The sequence below is a fragment of the Pogona vitticeps genome, chromosome 3, assembly GCF_051106095.1.
Source record: "Pogona vitticeps strain Pit_001003342236 chromosome 3, PviZW2.1, whole genome shotgun sequence".
Lineage (NCBI taxonomy): Eukaryota > Metazoa > Chordata > Lepidosauria > Squamata > Agamidae > Pogona > Pogona vitticeps.
Window position 1 is genome coordinate 105,686,527 of NC_135785.1, and position 17,717 is coordinate 105,704,243.

At 41.8% G+C, this 17,717-nt stretch overlaps 1 protein-coding gene across 2 annotated transcripts in view; it reads right to left on the bottom strand.

Annotated features, from left to right (window-relative positions):
- Nucleotides 1-17,717, bottom strand: part of NRG3 (neuregulin 3) — an 873,187-nt gene that overhangs the window by 673,575 nt on the left and 181,895 nt on the right. The window lies entirely within an intron of this gene.

Consider the following 17,717-nt stretch of genomic DNA (forward strand, 5'->3'; position numbering starts at 1 on the left):
CAGACGCTCCACACTATCGTTGCCTACCAGTGAGAACAACTGCTTTCACACACTTGCTTTCTTGTGTAGCTGAAGGCGGCTATATGGCACAGGCACCATAGTCCCACACACTTCATTAAAGTTACTTCCCAGACTCGGGAATGACAGTGCAATTCAGAGTAAAAAAATACACTAGCTGTTATACTGGGTTTGGAATGCAAAGAAGCCTCTTGTGCTGTCCCAATGTCTCCACGCCAGCACAACTCGCTTCTGTTGGCTTCTCCCAGATCTTCTGCCAGAACTGGAACCGCTAGAACAACGGGTGTGCTGGCTGATCTCAATTGGCAGGAGGACTCAAACTCCTTTCAGCTCAGTCTCACAGACATTACGCTGACAGGTCAGGGTAGCCCTAAGCAATTTTTAGAAGTCTCAGAAAAGCAAGCCTTCAACCGTCTTGGCTAGTTAGGGTTATGCCAAAAAGCTCCTAATCTCAGGGACTTATTGAAAACAGGAATGATAAAGAGCGAGAAAGTGAAGGGTTCAGAAAGAACGAGAAAGTGAAGGGGTAAAACATCTGTGTGAAGTGATAGGGAGCTGTGCCATCCATTTTGGCAAGTGGTCCAAGACAGTCTGAAAGGTATATTGCCACATCAGTGTTCCCTATGAATTTGTTGTAATTTGGAAAAAAATAGCAAAACACACACACATGCGCACACACACACGCGCGCACACACACACACATGCACAAACCCACACCCATGTGAGTTCAAATAATGAAAATGTTCTCATGGCTTATGGGTAACACTGTGTTTCAAGCGGCTCCATCATAAACAGGAAGTCAAATTAACAGGAACTCGTTAGCCTTGAGTTATGTCGCTCTTTATTGCAATATATTTTTAATTAGCGTTTACAAGACAAGCTTATGAGATGCAGTGAAGCATGGGGCACCAAAGATAGGTGCTTATGGCATTCACTTCTGTCTGTTTGATAATTACAGTGATATATTGCACACTAAGCAGGTTATTAGAGACATTCAGAAGGGATATTATCTTCACTCTCCAGGAGGGAGTTTATTTTTGTGCATTGCTTGGAAGAAAGATGCAAATACAGAATTCCATATTTTACTGACTTGCGCCACAATCCACATCCTGCAAATATGAAACTTGTCTCATACTGAACCAAACAATGAGTTCCTCTAGCTGAAGACTGCCTGCCTCCCTAAAGAGCTGCTATCACTCGGAGGTGACAGTCCTGCAGTCTTTTAAAACAAAGATGCTGAGAATTATTTCTGGGACCACGCAGAGGCCAAGCATCAGCTCTAATACCACAGCATCCTGATAGTATACTCCTTTACTTCAAAGGGGTTTTTGTATGATGTGGTTGTGGAACCTCTGGCCCACAATATATTGCTAAGCTGCTCTTCTTACTGCACATCACTGGCCAGGCCTGTTGGCACTGCTGGGATTCGGTTTCAAACAATTTCTGAAGAATATTAGTTCCCTATCCTAGATGACAGCTGGCAACCCCCCCCCCCGGCCTCCTGATCAGTAATTTTTTAAAATAACCCCCCTACACACACAAATTGGGGCAACTTCGTGCTTTGTGAGTCATCAACTTTTGACAACTCACGAAGCTGGACGACTCACCAAAATGGGGAGTCGTCCCCATCTCTCTTCACCGTACATTGGAATTGACTTGAGAGCATGATACTGTTACTGATTATCCTAGCTGACAAAGGAAACATGGGCTTTGTGCCCCTTCCAGAACTATATTAAAATAGTGTGTTGATTCCGTCTTGGATCTATTCACAAATTTGGTAGCCCCGGATAGGAAAGAATGCTATGCAGGTGAGTGTGTCAGTTGCTAAAGGACAGAAACCCTTCATTCAGGCTCTTCACTCAAATACTGAGACTAGCAGCAAGCTCATATTTTTTCTCATTTTTTAACTTGCAGGCTGGCTAATCTATTCAAAATTGCATTTTGCTGAGTTAGTAATTATACCCACACCAACATTATTTGCACACACAATGTACCCTGCCCCTAACCCACTGCACTTTATAGCACTGTTTTCCATCCTTTCATTTATTCTTTTTGGTATTTCGTACCTGTACAGCCTTTTCTTTTGCCTCTGCACCTGCACTCACTCAGTGCCAATGGTTCTGCTCCATAGCTGAAAATTGGTGGTGGTTGTTTTCCCAAGAGCTGCTGCATGGAAGGTCTGTGGATTAGGGCATGAATCCAGCACCGCTGAAGTTGAAAACTCATTCCAAGGCTGGAACTAGCTGTCATGGGAGATATATGGCTACTGCTGTAAACAGCCTCAAACCTCCTTTTCCTCTTTCACTTGGTAACATCCAGCAACACGAAACAGCATGGTGTGAGAGCGGCATCCGATAAGCTCTCCTGCCCTTGCAAGTGGCAGCCAAATAAATTCAGTGGGAAAAGGGAAACTCATAGCACACAGACCTAGGCTATCTGTTAGGTAGGAGACACTGACACAGGAAAGAATAAGGGGAGAACATGTGATGTTGTTTCCAGGATTGACAGCAGTGTTGGTGGCTTCTGCTACAAAATCTAGCTCCAGTTAGAGATGAGACAGAATTGTGCTAGCTTTTGAGATTCTTGCTGAAGGTATCCATTTTAGTTGCAAGACAATGCACACCTTTGCCTGAGAAATTTATACAATTACAAGGCTTGCAGTACCTTCTGTACTGTATACGTACACAAAACGGTGCACAAATTGAAAAGAACTGCTGAAAGGAAAAGCAACTGAAGAAAGGCACACATAGGTTTCAGTCAAGGAGAAATGCATATGTTATGAATGGTGAGTAAATACATGCATGCTTTGTGGGAAATGCATATAAATGTCCATGTGGGGAAAGAATATACAAAGTCTATAGTCTGATTTGAACAAAGGATGGGAGAGGAAATCGAGTGGAATTTGGAGTAATAGACCACATTTGGGGTGATTTGGGGGGGGGATTTTTCAGTGGCTGCTCCCACAATATGGAACTCCCTCCCTGGGGAGGAGCTCCTTCCCTCCTTCGATGAGCAAGTGAAAAGATACCTCTTTAGAGAGACTTTTTAGAGAGCCAGGAGGCAATTGAGATGGGGATTTCCCCCCCAAAATGTACAGTTTTTAAACAATACTTTAAATATACATATATTACCATTTTAAAAAGACATTAATTTGTTTTACCTAATGGTTGATTTCAAGCTTTTTGTATGCCCTTTTGGGTCCCTTCCAGGGGAGAAAAGTGGGATAAAATAAAATAAACAACCCTTTCCCTTCCATCGCCTTGCTTCAGTGTTGGCCTCTTCCATTAAAGAACAAAGGTGTCCTCCTTCTGGCCAATTGTGTGTAGAGGTTTAGAAGCCATGCTTAAAGGAAAACATTCCCTTGCCTTCAACGCAGCAGCAGAAAAGTGCAAACAGCTGAGGGCCCTTTTCCACCCTCCCTGTTTCCCTGCCTTTGCAATTACTCCTATGAGAGAGGGGAGTTTGAGCCACATTTTGCTCTTCCATCAAAGTAAATGACAAGCCCAACACAGTCAGGGAGGCTGGTGAAATTTCAGTTGCCATTTCCCTGAAAAGAATTAATTGCCACAATTGTCTCTTGAAGATGAATCATTCATAGAATCATTAAATTAACAAAGCCCTCAAATAAGAAGATAACATCTAGGTTTCCATGGAAAATCATTAGATCTGGGGAATAAGCAGCCATGTAAGTTATCTCTGGTCTGCAATTCTAAGCAGGATGAGAGAGAGAGAGAGAGAGAGACTGTACCCAAGAATAATAGTGGAGGAGAAGATTTAAGCAGTTTTGCAGCACACACTTGAAGGACAGACAGTGCTTAGCTACCGGGCATGTGTGTAAGCGCTACTTGGAGTTTTATGCCTGAGGACTGCTTACAAGTGGATTGTGCCAGGGACAAATTGCATTACAGAAAGCTGTGTTTTCTTCCTTCCATGTTCACTGTTGCTATTATTGCTTTTGCTACTGTTGCTGCCAGTGCTGCACCACTTGTCCAGAACTGTGGCTACCATGATCAGCTTTGTTCCTATTGCTCGTCCAATGATGCCAACACTGCTGGTGTAAGTAAGCTGAGGAGAGGAAAAAACAAGTGGAGGGGAAATCAGGGATCAATGTGATCCTGCAGTGCTTTGATCCCTTTCCCCCTACACTTACTAAGCCCCACTTAGATTTCTTAATTTTGGGTTAGAAAAGTGTTATACATGGGGGCACCTTATAGATGGAAAAATACGGTACCTACTTAATTAACGGAAAAGGCAAGATCTGAATCAGGGACATGTTTTAATCTCTCTCTATAGTCTATCATATATAGAGCTATCCACATTCATATCCAATGGAATATTTGCTACATTTCTGGCAAGGACACCTTTCTAGCAACAAGGCAATCAAAGTCTGAGCATTTCTGAAAGGAGGAAGCTGAGTTGGTAATTAACAGTCAGACAGAACCCTGTGGAAAATACAAACTTTAATGTCCAGGGTGAAAGAGACTTTGCCTTTGGTGATTTTCAGCAGAAGTAAATTATTCCTCCATAAAGAGATGGTAAAAGAATTATCCATTCAAAGGTGGAGAAAAGGCAATGTACATCCACAAATAACCAAGAACAATGCTTAGCCTGGCAATAACTAGTTTGAAATAAGTGACATATTTTTATGGCATGACTGAAATATATTTTAATAAATAAATTCTGTAAAAAGTTGAACTCTCAAATTCTTTCTATACTATTTATGAAGATATTTGTGAATCTTGCAATGCTATTATCCTAATACAAATTAAATGAATGTTTTGTTCCTTCCTATTAAAACCACAGGATAGAAAAAGAATAGAGTGGGTCAAACCTGTTTATCTTTAAAAGCAATTGTTTCTTTACAGCATAGTATTTTCCCACTGAACCCTAAGAATTTGAGAAGGAAGGGTCAGATTTAGACTGCAGAGTCAGCCTTTGCAACTGGTACCATATGTGGCTAGATATGCAGATGGAACAGGAATCCGTAATAAACTCAATTCCAGATCAAAGAGAATGTAGCTAAGCTAATGATCACTGGAAGGGTGTACAGCCGGCATTGGTCACCTGTCATCAGTCACTTATCTATTCACCAAAGTACTCCCTGAAATTGGATTGCCAATTCCCACATGGGAAACTAGCAATTCTTTCCTTTGTTGACTGCAATGCCATTCCACAGTTGGACAAGTAAACAGCCTTTGATAAATGCCACCACCATATATGAAAGAAAGCAATATTGCTTGCCCTGGGAACAATAACTGTGCACTGTCATCCTATAAACACTGATTTACTATCAGGTGCCTTTGACACGCTGTGTATTATCATGGTTTAGTGGATAATCTGCTAACTACTTTATGATGCTGCTACCCTTGGAGCTGATTTCAAGGCAATGATACCAAATCCTTCTCATTTATGAGGTGCAATAAGGCTCCGCTCTTCAAAATCCTATACGTCAGGCTCTGAAAAGGGGACAAATTATTGGTTTCCTTTTCCTAGAAATAAAAGTTTTGAGATGAGAACTTCTCAGAATGCTTTTTGAAAATGACCCCATGAAATGAGCAATCACTGAAAGCATCCTGCTGATTCATGTTTATGGGTTACCTTTTGTTTGTTTTGTGAACCCTTCTATACATTGTGGCCCTGTCTTTGCACCTGAGTTACATGATGTGAGTGGAAGTTTCCATTTGGAAAGAGGAAGAAACTGGAAAACAAAGAGCAGTTGTGTGAAAACACAACCTCAGAACATTCCCCGTCCACAAAGGCAGGTAGTCTGAAATCAGAAGTGTGATGGAAGTTTTTCTCCCATGTACAGTGGTGTCTTGACTTACGACCAATTCGAGTTATGACCAGCTCTGGATGCAAAATTTTGCTTCAACCTACGACCGGAGTTACGATTGGAAAAAAGGCAGGGGAAAAGGTGGGGAATTCAAACTGCTAACCGATGGGTCTTGCAGTCTTTGTTTTTTTTGGGGGGGAGGGGGTTCGCGTTTCTGATGGGTTTTGCAGGATTTGTTTGCTTTTTGTTTGTTTTTTCCTGTTTCCGATGGGTCTTACAGGGTTTGTTTGCTTTTTGGATTCCCCACCCCCCCATTCTTTCTTCTAAACATAATTCCGAATTCAATAGAACCAACAAAATCTTATTTAGCTATCCATATCTTGACAGCTGCAAGAATGCTCCTTGCTAAACACTGGAAAGACCCGGAGAACCCATCACAAGATGAGTTAATAGCAAAAACTCTGTCCACAGCGGAAATGCATAAATTATCAGAATGGTTAGATCCGACAAGAAAGACAAACCATGGGGACTGTTCACATAAATTTTATGACTGGCTCAGAAATAGAATGCAAATTAATATTTGATAATAGAAAGGTAAAGGTAAAGGTTCCCCTTGACAATTTTTGTCCAGTAGTGTCCGACTCATAATCTTTAAACCAGATTTATATATAAACTGCTCATCTGAACACATAGTTCTTTTCATATTTCAGGACTGAAACAGGTGTGTGCAGAAATCTTTTATTTTGCACAAAACGTATATCTTGTTCAAATTAAAAGGCTTTTGATTTGTTTGGGTTTTTTGTGTGCCATTACCCCTTTCACTATTTTTTTCCTAATACAGCAAGCAGCTGCTGACAAAATAATGAAGAAAAATTATTCTTCTATAAAACCAACAACATCACAACATGCTGCTTTTTTTTTAACAAGGTGCTCTTAGTTCCTATGCCAACAATAGACATATCCTTTGTCCAGCTGATGTTTCATGGCTCCACAAATGGGATAATTCCCATCTACTCCAGGTACAAAAAATGTCACTAAGAATTCTTATTCATGAGTCTGTTTCTTGCTAGGTTTATTACACAGCTTCCTGCTTGCCATCACTCATAAGACAAAGGAGTAAGGTTAAAGTAGCAGCCCCACTTCAGTGGTTTTTATGCCCAAGAAGCAGGGGTTACACATATGTACGAAGTCTTAAAAAGGTGGCTAGATGGCAGGTAAAAATCTTTTACTCAAGTATTCTGAAGCAGAAAAATCTCAGAGGGTTAGGAATGTGCCAAAGCATTCCACATAAATGTATTTTGACATCCAATAAAAGAGGGATCTTGAAAGGAGAGCCAGTGTCTCCACAACTATCATTCCCATCTCAGGTCTCTCCTCCCTCCCCCTAAAACATTTTCTCAAACTGTTAGCCTTCCGTGTCATAAAGAAGTCCAACATAATGATACGTTGGCCTTGAAAGAAAACAGCAGACATTGTTTTCCACAAATAAGGCATTGATCACGGAACTTGCCAGAGTCCCAACCACCTCTTTCCTCTCCACTTTTTATGCATCCCCTATATAGGTATATTATTGAATTGGTTTGTATCCTTGTTGGTGCCCAGTAGCTTATTTTCCGAAGGTGCAGTGTAATGATCTGAAATTTTATCAAGGGTGGGCAAAGTTACAGATGATTTTGGACTACAACTCAGCATTCTTCACAAATGCCTATCCTGAATAGGTATAATGAGATGTGGAGTCCAAAAATCTGGTGGTTTATACTTTGTTCAATCCTATTTATAGGAATGGTTATATAGTTTCTATTAGATTTTCAGTGTAATTCGGCAATTAAGATGAAGTGGGAAATCCTAAGGCTGCCAAAGTTCCATCCTGTTTAGTGAACACCGAGCAGGATGCAACCTTAACAGCTTTAGCAATCTGACTGAATTACATGTCCTTAATTACTTTTCGTGTTCCTGTGTCCAAACAGCATTTGCCAGTCCTTGAGCTCGCTCTCTCTCTCTCCACACACACTCACCCCAGCTTGCATATAGAGAAAGAGGGGGATGGGGGCAATAAACCCAAACTCAGTATTTAAAAATACTGGTGAAAGTTGTGTATATTTTAACTTTTTTTTGTAGTGTTGTCCAGTTTTACCTTGGGGAAGAGCACCTCATTTCGTTGCACCCACTTGTGAGCGCAATGACAAATAAATTTCTTATGTCTTATGTCTTATGTCTTAAAAAAATATATATAACCTTGAGCCTGTGATCATGGAATGCTGGTAAACGCAGAAATAATCAATGATAAGTGGTAGAATCAGCAAAATTATAAACTGGTAAACAGACCATGGATAGCTGATAATCATGTTCTCTAAATTGCTTTATGCTGAAATTATGACGAACCTCCTGTGGCGTTATTTTAACCGAATTATGAATTGCAGCTGCAGCCTGAAAAATTCAAATGACCCAATATGGCAACACTAGTATTTTTCAACACTCTGGCGTTTCTTTATTTTTCAATAGAGAGGAAAGCAATTCAGCACTTTATGTATCACTGCTTTGCTTCCTTCACAATTGCTTGAAAGCTTTTACCATAAATCCCAAACAACAAAAAACAAGCAATACAAGAGACTTTCTAAATAAAAGCAAAAACAACACTGATAAAAGAGCTTATTTAATTGCTTAAATTCACAGCCTTTCTCCTGGATGCATACAGTTTAGAGAACAGATTCCATGGATAACTTTGTACTTTGCCTAGAAGCAAAATAAAATTCCCACTGTTTTTTGCACGCCTACTTCTCTTGTGTTGAATTGGTAACAGGGAGGCAGTCAGATTAACTGGAGAACACTTTCCCCCATTCAAAAATGGATAAAGGCACATGCAATATAACACTGTCACTAACCAACTAAGATAAAAGCCTGTGAGCAGAAGGCAGCAGGAGCAGCAACACATGATTGGGCAGCAGAAGAGACAGGCTACAGAGCAAAATCAGCTTGGTTAAGGCAGCAAGGAGACAGAGTGGAAACTGATATACTATCAGAGCCACATAGTTCCTGTAGCAACAGTGGTGGAGAATATGTGATACTCTCAATCAGGAGTGGGCAATTAATTTCTGTAGGGGGCCACATGAAAAATCTGAACTGTGTTCGGGGGCCAAACCAACTTTACTAAAAAATAAGGGATAAGCAACTGATCAACTTTAGACAAAAAGCTATAACTGGTTTCGATGTTCAACTTGTTCAGTGAGAGAAATCCAGTCTGTCTTGGGCTTGAACAAGTGCTTGAATACTGGACTGGAACAACGACCAGCGGGCCGGACAGGAGTGGCTCACAGGCCGTATGTGGCCCTCGGGCCACACTTTGCCCAGGTCTGCCCTAGATGTTGTTGGACTGCTGCATCCATTGGCCCCAGCCAGTATAACCAGTGGTGGGAGTAGCTGCATTCCTTCTGGAGGTTCACACACTCCTTGTCCCTGACCTATGGCTACTTCATCAGAGATCAGATCACACTATTCAGAGGTTCAGCAACTTCCAGCCTACACTCCTATACAGCTCAAGGAAGTGTGCATAGGTGCTGTGGTGCTCCTTTGGCTCAAGGTGACTAATGAATAATATGTATGTTTCTGTGGCAGTACACAGAAGACTTGGAATGACACTAACCAAAAAGAACAGACAAAAATAGCCATGCCCTGAATGAACAGGCCTACTCAGTGACTGTGGAAGAAGTGAGGAAGTCCTTTTTTTACAACCATTATTTCAAAAGCATGCAAAGCGTGCTGCTTATATACCGCCCCATAGCAATTCAAGCACTCTCTGGGCGGTTTAGAAGTTAATTATGCAGGCTACACATTCCCCCCCCCCCAGCAAGCTGGGCACTCATTTTACCAACCTCGAAAGGGTAGAAGACTGAGTCAATCTTGAGCCGGCTACCTGGGATTGAACCCCAGGTCGTGAGCACAGTTTTGGCTGCAGTACAGCAGTTTAACTACTGCACCAGGAGGCTCAGGGTCATACAATGGAGCTGCTGCAAGTGGTCAGGGCCTCACAAGAAAAGATCACAGTCCACTAGTCAGCCTGCTGTGAAGCGTTTTTTTATACTTGGCAGATAAAAGCACCTGGATCGGATCGGATCGGACTTCAAGACTGTAGTTGATACAGGGCCTGTGGTTGTAACTTTGGCCTCTGCTTATCCAGTGTCAATGGCTATGTTCCAGTTTGTTCAGCCTAAGGATACGGACAGAATTCTTGGAAAGGTGAGAGTTGCCATATGTCTGCTGGATCCTTGCTCTTCCTGGTTCATAAAAGCAGCCATAGGGTGACTGGCCAAGTGGATGAGAGGTGTGGTGAATGTTGCCTTAGAACAAGGCAGAGTACTAGTTTGACTAAAAGAGGCACTGAAAAGACCTTTGTTGGGAAAAAAAAAAACACTCCCTGAACACCACTGTGCTGTTTAGTCACTATGTGGTCTCAAATATTTTTGGACAACATTCTGGAACACGTGGTGGATTCTGTACTCTGAGAGTTCCTGGACGAGAGAGATCAGCCACTTCGATATGGCTTCAGGCCTAGCTATGAGATGGAAACATCTTTAGTGAACAACGGACACTGGGAACTGGACAGGTGAATTGTGTCTCTGTTGGTTCTGCAGGATCTCTCAGTGGATTTCAAAACATCAACCATAGTGTCCTTCTGGGTTGCCTTTTTGGGATAGTACTTGTTTTGCACTGGCTCAATTCCTTCTAGGAAGGTGGACTCAGAAGGTAGATTGAGGGACTCCTCTGCAACACTTTTGCTGTTGGTCTGTGAGGTCATTGAGGGTTTTGTTCTGTCCCTCTCCCAAATGATGCAAATCTTGAAGTACAACGAAAGGAACTACAGCCTTAATATAACTTCCTTTACTTGCACAATGGACATCTTTGATGGACAGTTTGGTATAGTTGACAGAGTGACAGACAGTGACTCTGGAGATCAGAGTTCAAATCCCTGCTCCACCACTGAAACTCGCTGGGGGAATGGAACTGGTAAAAGCACTCCTTAAATATCTCACTTACCTTGTAAGTTCTACTGGGGTTGCTAGAAGTCGCTTCTGAGTTGACAAAACATAACTCCCCTTCAATATATTTGTTCACTTAAAACCATTTATATGCCACCTATTTTCCAACAGGTTTTAGGCAGCTTACAATAAGTAAATATTGAACCATTTAAAATATCTCTCTATGGTTGTTTATAGCATAAAACATAAAGCAATGGCAGAAGAAAATACAACCCACAATTACAATTGCAGTCTGCTACCTACCAGGTCTCTTCTTCTCTTTGCCTGCCAATTTCCTGTTCACACACTGCTACCTCATAACAAGACAAGGAAGACAGACTGCTTACATACTGCTGCCCACTTCAGCGGGAAACACACTCTCTATTGTGACCTCGTAGTGATGCTGCCTGTCTGAGGGAGAGAGAGACTGGACACTGTGACCTACTACAGATGCTTCTTAATGGCAAGAAGGAAGGTCTAGTCATTTTGACCTTGTGTTGATGCTGTCTGCCTGAAGGAAACATATGCCGGGCACTCTTGTGTTGCAGTCATCTGCCAATGAGAGAGAGAGAGAGAGAGAGAGAGAGAGAGAGGAACTAACTTGGTCCTGTGACCTTATGCTTACACTGCCTATTTAAGAGAGGATATTGCAAACTTGGTCCATCTTCCTCATGAGTTGAGAGAGACTAGCCATTATGAACTTGTGCTGATGTCACTTGCTTGAAAAAGGCACTGGCCACTGTGATTTCATGCAAGTGCTGCCTCTCTGAGGGGGAAAACTAGTTAAATTGCCTCTGCACACCAATCTTAATTTTCTTAACCTTCCAGCATCTCAAATTCATTCCCCTCTTTTGGGGCAAGAAAAAGTTTGTCTCCACTGCTGGTTACTGCCAACCACCAATACATTTTAGGACTGATTTCCAATTACTGCTACTTGACGCCAAATGGATATTTATAACTTCTTTCTGATTATCCTTTTATAATGAAAAAGAATATTGATTTTATTGATCAGTTTTAATATATTTGTTTAATTCTTTTGCTATAGTTCTATGCTCACTGTTTTCAGCATTTAAATACTGTACTGTCTTTTAATTGTTGTAAGCCACCTTGGGTCCCTTTAAGGAGAAAGGTGGGGTTAAAATATTTAAATAAATAAATAAATCATAAATAAGGCTACTAAACACTTAGCAGGTCCTGCTTTCAAATGAAAAAGCAACAGACAGCCAAACTGTAATAAAGACAGTTGTTAGGCCCAAAGGAAACTCTGGAAAGAAGAGTAAAATGATCAAGTTACCCCCCCACACACTTTTTCTAAATTTCTCATTGTGACAAAAAGGGGTTGAGCAGACTCTATTATTTTGCACATTTGTTAAAAATATTTTTCTCTAGCTAAAGAATTATACACAACTAAAAACATATATAACAGAAAGCTGTGCTTAAATACAAGTTTGGCAATCGAGGAAATGCATTAGAACCATATGCATGATGCAGGGGAGTGTAGAAAAGGGTGTTTGTTATGTGCCATCAAGCAGGGCTTTCAAGGTAAGTGAGATATTTAAGGAGTTGTTTTACCAGTTCCACACCCCTAGTAAGCTTCCATGGCTGAGTGGGGATTCAAACCAAGGTCTCCCGAGTCTTAGTTCATCACCCTATCTACTACACACCATGCTGGGTATCCAACATGCACACACTCCCATGCAGGAAGAAAACAGTACTGAAACCTAGGATATGAATGGAATGGAAAGAGAATTAAGGTGGAATTTGAAAAGCACAGGGAAAAAGAAGCTGGCTGATTTGCACAGCTTTACTCCAGGATGTCAACGCAGCACTGCAAACTTACAGAGCAATCCTACGCATAACTATGCAGATCTCCCATTAGTTTAAATGGAGCTTACTGTCACCTAAGTGAGGATGAGGTTACATGCTTTGTATCCAGCCATTCCTATGGCAGAATATAGTTAAGGAATGGAGATGGTGTGGCCCATCTTATTTTGTTGAAGAGCATCTCCCATCTTCCCTCACTAAGGACTAAATCAGCAGGGGCTGATGGGGATTGCAGTTCAACCACATCTAAAAGGTCACAATGCCTACCTTCCGGAGTATCCCACAGTCCAGTGTGAAGCCTGCAGTGGATACTGGTTGTGTGATACAGGTCAGGGAAGGGGAAAATGGATCCATTCGTAGAAATGCAGGCATGAGAATGCAAACTGAAGTAAAGTTTCCTCATTTCAGAACCCTGCCTGACAGCGTGGAAGAAGAAGTGATTAGAAGGTGCAAGCTCGTTTCCAGCCCGAGCAATTATCTCTTACAGTGTATTGGAAAAGCCGTAAAGCTTTTTCACCAAGCAAATCGATATACCATTTCAGATAATCACTTGTTAAATTTTGTTCATACATGAGCAATTCAATAAGGATTGCAGCTAGGTTTCTTTTTTCCAGTGCAATTTTTTTTAAGATGTGAGGATTTTCTTGTGTGACAAGGAAAACAAATGATGTATTATTTTTATTATGAGTCCAAGCCTGTAACTACTTTGTTGTCTAGTCTCCAGTTCCTTTTTCTGGCCTGATGTTGGGAAAGTATGAAGGCAAAAGGAGAAGGGGACAACAGAGGATGAGATGATTGGACAGTGTCATCGAAGCTACTAACATGAATTTGACCCAACTCCAGGAGGTAGTGGAAGACAGGAGGGCCTGGCATGCTCTGGTCCATGGGGTCACAAAGAGTCGGACAGGACTTAATGACTAAACAAAACAACATTGTACTGAATCATGGTCATGTGGTTTATATCCCAGGATGAAAATCACAGGAACTTTTAGCAGTACTGATTTATTTCCTCGTATCTGAGTTGTTACGGCTGGCTACACCATGATACCAGTTTATTTTCTCTCTTGCTTCAAGGGGCAATTTAGCCCCTTGTTTTATATATTTTATAAAAATAATATTGATCAGTGCATCAATATATCAGGAACATGTCTCCCTCTAAGGTGTGTGACTGCTCAAGTGTGCTTGACTTTGCCCCCCCCTCCACAGAGCTTTCCTTCTCCTCCGTGCACCCACAGCTATTGTTTCCATACCCTTTCCTGTCACAACGAGGGGCAGACTTGCACACAGGGGTGCAAATTAGCAAGAACATTGATCAAGAAGGGGTTTATGTTTAGGAAAGTGTTCCTCTTTTGCACTGACTGCTCCTGCAGAAATGTATTGAACACAATGTACTTCGGATATCCACACAGCAGTACTGGCAATCAGCCACCACAACGCTGGGGACATTGGCATACCAACATTTTAATTTATCTTCCCACAGGAAAGAAAAAATTATCATTCACCAGTAATGTAATGGTGGTGGCTCCTGGTGACACACGTTTACCTATGTACTGATGTATTAGGCACCAAAAGAAATTCTAGAAATAATGTGGGCACAGCAATAATTGTGAACACCTTCCTGGCTTTAATTCTGAAAAGAAGTGCAGCAGGTTGTGCACACAGGCAATTCCAGTAAGGAATGCACTGGTACAGCAAAGGTACAAATAACACAACCCTCCTGGTGATGGGGAAATGTTCTGCAGTTACAATACTAGCCAGGAAAATGTCTCGGTCTTGACTCTGTCATGTGAAGAGGGGAAATATACTGACATAAAAGGGAGATCATAACATTTCCCTCATAATGGCCCTAACAGGATTTTCAGGATGAGTTATTTAAAGAGTGGTTTTACCATTTCCACTCTTCCAGTGAATTTCCATGGCCAAGTGGAGATGTGAACCTTGTTCTCCAGACTCCCAGTCTGTCACTCCATCCACTACATCAGTGGTTCTCAACTTTGGGTAACCCAGGTGTTCTTGGACTGCAGCTCCCAGAAACCACAGCCAACAGAGTGGGGAGTGAAGGCTTCTGAGAACTGCAATCGAAGAATACCTGGGTTACCTAAGGTTGAGAACCACTGCACTACACCACACTGGGAATATATATACACTATTGTAAGACCTAGTCATTTGGTGACTAGTGGCTTACCATGTACGTATGTGCCATTGGCTGAAATCTTTTTGCATAGTGTAATTTAATACAATTATAGTAGGCCCACTGAATCTGTAGGGATTTGGTGAGTCAAATTCTCCATAAATTCTATTGATTCAATGGACTTATTGTAGGTGCGAGTTACTGAATATACTCGAGTATAAGCCTATTTTTTCAGCACAATATTTTTTTTTTTTGCTGAAAAACCACCTCCCTCAGCTTATACTCGAGTCAGTGACAAAATTACTTGTTCTCCCCTGGAGTGCGGGTGTTCTCCAGACTGCTGCATTTTCCATCCACAGCTTATACTTGAGTCAATAAGTTTTCCCAGTTTTTGTGGTAAAATTGGGTGCCTCGGCTTATATTCGGGTCAGCTTATACTCAAGTACCATATTTGCCAGTGTACAAGACGACTGGCCATATAAGACGACCCCCCCTCCAACATTTCCACTCAAAATATAGAGTGGACAGCTGTGCTCCGGCGCCGGCTGCCCGGGGCTCTGCCCGGGCCCGCCCTGGAAGTTCATGGCCAGCGACGAGGAGGGTGAGGAGGAGGGGAAGCGGCTGGGTGGGCGGCGGCAGCGAAGGAGGAGGAGGAGGAGGAGGGAAAGCAGTTCTCCAGTGGCAGGCGGGCGAGTGGGCAGCTGGCTCAGCAGCACAGGGCGGCGGGCTCTGGCCACTCAGGCATGGCTGGCTCTGCTTCCCTCCCTCCGTCCGGAACGACCACCTGCCTGCCTGCCTGCCTTCCTCCTCGACCGGCGCGGCCCCGCGTCACTCACTCAATGACGGTGGCAGTGGCTCCTTCCTGGCCCAAATGAAGTGCACCTGGTGTATAAGATGACCCCCCCCTTGGAGGCATGTTTTTTGGGCCAAAAAAGTCATCTTATACACCAGCAAATACGGTATATATGGTATTATGCTGAGCAAAAGAATTTCAGATTCAGTAAATTTACTCATGTTCAGACTAGCAAAAGGATTTAGGCAGAGGACTTTGGACATACATAGTGTCCCTCTCTTTGATGATCACCATATTTCTTAAGTAAATAAAGGAATGTACATTGTTGGGCAAACAAACTTACTCTATTGTCCAATGTTCCTGTTCTGGCAGCTATCCTAGAGAGTGAAAACTTTGGAGCACCTGACAAGTGAGGTATGAAGGAGAATCCTGCAAGTATATCAAGACTATGCCTAGCAGGAGAGAGAAGCCTGGAGCAGCCCATGTTTTCCTCCTACCTGAAGTAGGAATCAAAAGACTGTCCCTCACTGTGAAAGAAATGTCACTTGACAGCACTTCCTGGCTCTTATTCATTCAACCAGTTATCTCAATACTCATAGCACCAAGACCTATGATTCGCTTTAATGTTTTAAGTATTCTTGTTAAGTATATGACACTGACTTGTCAAAATGTGTGCTGATCAATTTACTCTATCATCCTTGATAAATGAATAAAATGTAACTTAAAAAGAAAAAAAATGAAAGAAGCCTAATAAAGACAGGTCCCATGGGAACTTAAAAGGGAGGATGGCGGAGCAGAAGAAAAGTTAATCATGCCCCTCCTGACTGCTTGCTCTCTCCTGCCAAAGTTCATCCACTCCCACCTTTCCAAACTCACATCACTGTTAACTGAGAAATCATATTTAAGAGATGCAGACCTGTAAGAGTTCAATTAGATTCAAACTGTTTTGGTTGCCAAAGATAACTGGATGAGAAACATGGGAGTGGTATCATTTCTGCCTGCTACTCAAGAGCAGAGAATGTACCACATTTAAGAGCAGCATAAACCCCCAAAATCCTTTAAATGCACGCTGTCTCCACTAATCGTAAGAATCCAGCTTTTGAAGATAAACTCCTACTCCTACTACTATTTTTTAAGAAGCTCTGACAATTTTAATATATCATTCTCTTCCCAAAGTTCAATTAAAACTGTCACGTCAACTGTAATTTAAGAGTGCTTTCCTTCCTTAGACATTTAATTTGATACACTGGGGTATAATTGGGCTACATTTACCAAATGCTTTTGATATATATTGTAATTCGTAGTACTACATTCACATTTAAAGAATGGTTTCTTATTGGGTTTGGTATACCTATTAGATACAGCTGGCGGCAAACTTGAGCTACTCTATATTCCTAGGTGAAAAAAAGTCTCTTTCTCCTGCCCCGTATTTGATCATATATAGGAGAGAAAGTACATTTCCTACCGAGGACAGAAAAATTGCCAGATTGCTTTTCATTCATTTCAGCTTCTAACATATGAAGCTCTCCCTGTCCTGAATATTATTAAATTCAGGAATTTTGATTATTTTATAATTAGTTGTCATCATCATAATCATCATTTCATCTGCATCCTAATACTTAAACCACTCAGCAGTTAGATAGTTTGCTTTTTCCTTAAGAATCAGTTATTCTTGCTGGTTTGCTCTCTATTGGTGTGTGTGTGGTGGGGGGTTGGTTCTCAAGGGAACATGTCACTGATTTTGTGCATGTTTTGCACAGTGTAAGGACATATTAGATGGCCAATGTGGTGTGCTAGATAGAGTGACAGAATAGGACTCAGGAGGCCTCAGTTCGATTCCGTGCTCAGCCATGGAAACTCACTGGGAAATGTACCTAGTAAAACCACTCCTTAAATGTCTCACTTACATCAAAAGCCCTATTAAGGTCATTATAAGTGGGTTCTGACCTGATGACACATATCAAAGGACACCTTAACTGTGTGTGTGGAACCTTAGCTGTTTGTCTTCATCTCAGCTACAGGAAATGCATCTTAGAGGTGTTTGACATTCCTCACTGAGGTGTCTCAATCTGGACAGCCTAAATTGATTAGGAATTTGAAGAGGATTCTTTGCATTCTTATATCTTGGGCAGGGGAAAGGGGGGGCCTCAGGAAAAGTAGCCACAG